Below are 3,973 nucleotides of genomic sequence, written 5' to 3'. Positions count from 1 at the left end.
ATTGTGACAACATTTTCCAGTGGGTTCTAGGAGTCTCCCCTGGTTCAACACCATCTTTAGAGGTCCTAGCACGCCATTTCTCGACCCGCTCTTTCGTTTGAGCTCAAAAAAACATTCATATCTTGTCTGATATCTTTGCTACAAACTCGGGTCTACAACTCGGGCCTTCAATTGAAGGCCCGAGTTGTAGGCCCGAGTTTGTAGCAGCGATGTCAGACAAGATATGAATGTTTTTTTGAGCTCAAATGAAAGAGCGGGTCGAGAAATGGCGTGCAGAAGTCTTTAAAGATGACAAATCTCTCTAAAGATGATGTCTGTTTTCAATTGAAAAGCGCAATTGTGACAACATTTTCCAGTGGGTTCTAGGAGTCTCCCCTGGTTCAACACCATCTTTAGAGGTCCTAGCACGCCATTTCTCGACCCGCTCTTTCGTTTGAGCTCAAAAAAACATTCATATCTTGTCTGATATCTTTGCTACAAACTCGGGTCTACAACTCGGGCCTTCAATTGAAGGCCCGAGTTGTAGGCCCGAGTTTGTAGCAGCGATGTCAGACAAGATATGAATGTTTTTTTGAGCTCAAATGAAAGAGCGGGTCGAGAAATGGCGTGCAGAAGTCTTTAAAGATGACAAATCTCTCTAAAGATGATGTCTGTTTTCAATTGAAAAGCGCAATTGTGACAACATTTTCCAGTGGGTTCTAGGAGTCTCCCCTGGTTCAACACCATCTTTAGAGGTCCTAGCACGCCATTTCTCGACCCGCTCTTTCGTTTGAGCTCAAAAAAACATTCATATCTTGTCTGATATCTTTGCTACAAACTCGGGTCTACAACTCGGGCCTTCAATTGAAGGCCCGAGTTGTAGGCCCGAGTTTGTAGCAGCGATGTCAGACAAGATATGAATGTTTTTTTGAGCTCAAATGAAAGAGCGGGTCGAGAAATGGCGTGCAGAAGTCTTTAAAGATGACAAATCTCTCTAAAGATGATGTCTGTTTTCAATTGAAAAGCGCAATTGTGACAACATTTTCCAGTGGGTTCTAGGAGTCTCCCCTGGTTCAACACCATCTTTAGAGGTCCTAGCACGCCATTTCTCGACCCGCTCTTTCGTTTGAGCTCAAAAAAACATTCATATCTTGTCTGATATCTTTGCTACAAACTCGGGTCTACAACTCGGGCCTTCAATTGAAGGCCCGAGTTGTAGGCCCGAGTTTGTAGCAGCGATGTCAGACAAGATATGAATGTTTTTTTGAGCTCAAACGAAAGAGCGGGTCGAGAAATGGCGTGCTAGGACCTCTAAAGATGGTGTTGAACCAGGGGAGACTCCTAGAACCCACTGGAAAATGTTGTCACAATTGCGCTTTTCAATTGAAAACAGACATCATCTTTAGAGAGATTTGTCATCTTTAAAGACTTCTGCACGCCATTTCTCGACCCGCTCTTTCATTTGAGCTCAAAAAAACATTCATATCTTGTCTGACGTCGCTGCTACAAACTCTGGTCATCAACTCTGGTTTTCAGTTGAAATTGGAATTGTTAATTTACACAATAATAGGAGTGCATTGACGATTTTTTCTTAACTCGCAAAAATCTTCAAACAATTTGCTACCGATTGGTGATAAAATTTTTTGGAAATAATGAAGTAAGGGTGATAACGACTTTTTTTTAGGGGAGATTTTTCAAAAATTTATTTTAAAAAAAGTCCTAACTAGCACATGTTTTTTATTAGCTCGCAATTTTTTTCAAAACTACTTCAATGAGGAAAAAAATAAAAATTTGGAATATCTATACATGAGGGGCTAATTGATCGGATCTCATAGTTTCCGAGATAATCGCGAAAAACGAAAGTGCCAAAAAAAATTAATTTAATTCATCTTGTATAAGGCCTAGGAAGTGGAAAAACGCAATTCTGAGACATCCACTGGCCTATAGGGGACCCAAATTTGGTTTTAAGGCTCTATCTCTCATAGTTTCCGAAATAATCGCGAAAAACGAAAATGCAAAAAAAAAATTAATTCAATTCAATTCATCTTAAAAATACAACTGCGTGAAACACAGGCGTATCAAAATGCAACTGCGTGAAACACAAAAATACAACTCCGTGAAACACAGAGTAGTATAAAAATACAACTGCGTGAAACACACAGTAGTATAAAACTTCAACTGCGTGAAACACACAGTAGTATGAAACTTCAACTGCGTGAAACACACAGCAGTATGAAAATTCGGCTGCGTGAAACACAAACTTCACGCATGCGTGGAGTGTATGGAGTGTACGGGAGTGATTCACGCAATGGTGTGAATGGTCACGGCCTTCGAATAAACTCAATTCCCCCAAAATAATTTTTTCTAATTCCTACCAAATACATTGGTAATCCCAATTTTTTTGAAAATCAATTCCATGAAAAAATTGCCCAACGTAATATCTGACAAATAAAAAAGCACAAAGGACTCCAGTCCCTTTTCAATCTAAAAAAATTCAATATATTTCAATCAATAGTTCTCCGTAATAAAACGATGTAATCGCGAGTTCCATTGCACGAAGCATCAAGTGAGAATCCTGGGATTATGTAAAACGTTGGAAAATAGAGGAGTCCGGAAGTACGTGACGGATTGAAGAAAGTCGAGAGAGGATGAGTTAGCAACGGAGTAGTATGGCTAAAGGTCAGATATCACGAGGTTCGAAGGGTGGCCCTTTTGCCCAGTAACGAATGAGGGTTCCAACATAACACGGATCTCCCTCTCTCCTTGCTTCGCTCCCCTTTTTCGACCGGCAATGCGTGAATGCACCTTTTATGAAGAGCGCGGAAAGGTAAATTGATATAAGTGAGCGGTTATTACGCCATCATTTGGGGATATTCGATGGTGAATGGCTGCCTCGTGTCGCTCTCGTCGAGCGCTTTTTCCACTATCCAATGGACGGTTATTCATTGCCATTCGTTTTGGGCGATCAAAGGTGTGTGAGATCATTCCAGTCATGAGATAAAATCACAGAAATTTTTCACATTATTTTGTTAATGACTATGAGACAAAATCCTTCCTCCAAAAAATGGGAAATATGTATGAGCAACACGGAGAGAAATATTCAGTAAAAATTACGGAACAATTCACGTAATCCGCAATGGGGAATCGTTTTCTGGCAATTTTTATGGGAATGAAAGAGAAGAAATCTGAAATGTCGGAATCTGAATTTTTCTCTCCGTGTATTTTTTGCATTCGACTCCCGAAGAAATTCATCAAAAATCATTAATTCACAATCAACAAAAGAAATCCAATGATTCTCCCACAGACAATGAATAAATAAAGCAGAAAAGAAAAGGCATTAACGAATAAAAAGAGCAAAAGCCATCTATCAGTGATACTTGCGCCCATATCCAGATTGGATCGAGACAATGATGGGCTACGGGCGACGGAAGAAAATGAAAGGTAGAATGAGTAATAAGAGAGGGACTGCCCGATGGAGGGTGAGGGATAAAGGATAAAAAGTATAATTGAGCGATTTGAGAATCGTCGAGAGGCACCCGCGATAAAGTATAATTATTTTCCGATAGAGTGGAAATTATTCAAGAATGAGAGACCGAGTTATTGGCGATATTCGTACTTTTATTAAACGTCTCCCTCCCCCTCCCTACCCCGTCCCCCCTTCACTGCCATCCTATTCCATTTTAAAATAGTACCCACACCACCTTTTATTCTACTTCACTCTCAATTCAACGTTTCTCTTCTTCAGGTATAAAGATCCCAGTTTATTCGTTTCAGCTGAAAATTAAATGTATGTAAGGGGATGACGAAAAAAAATTTATTGAAACACCGCAACAGAAAAAAATATAAAACACACGCAGAGAAAAATTCAATAAGAATTACTACGTTAACGTACTAATTAACGTTCACTCGGCGGAAAAATTCGTTTTTGCCGAAAGTCGACTTTCCCCCCGAAAAAAGGCTAAATATGGCACTTTGGCTCCGGGTGGAAAAAAAA

The sequence above is a fragment of the Diachasma alloeum genome, unplaced genomic scaffold, assembly GCF_001412515.2.
Source record: "Diachasma alloeum isolate Michigan unplaced genomic scaffold, Dall2.0 Dall_scaffold_00279, whole genome shotgun sequence".
NCBI classification, from domain to species: Eukaryota; Metazoa; Arthropoda; class Insecta; order Hymenoptera; family Braconidae; genus Diachasma; species Diachasma alloeum.
The sequence above is the reverse complement of the archived record's forward strand: the minus strand, read 5'-3'. Positions refer to the sequence as shown.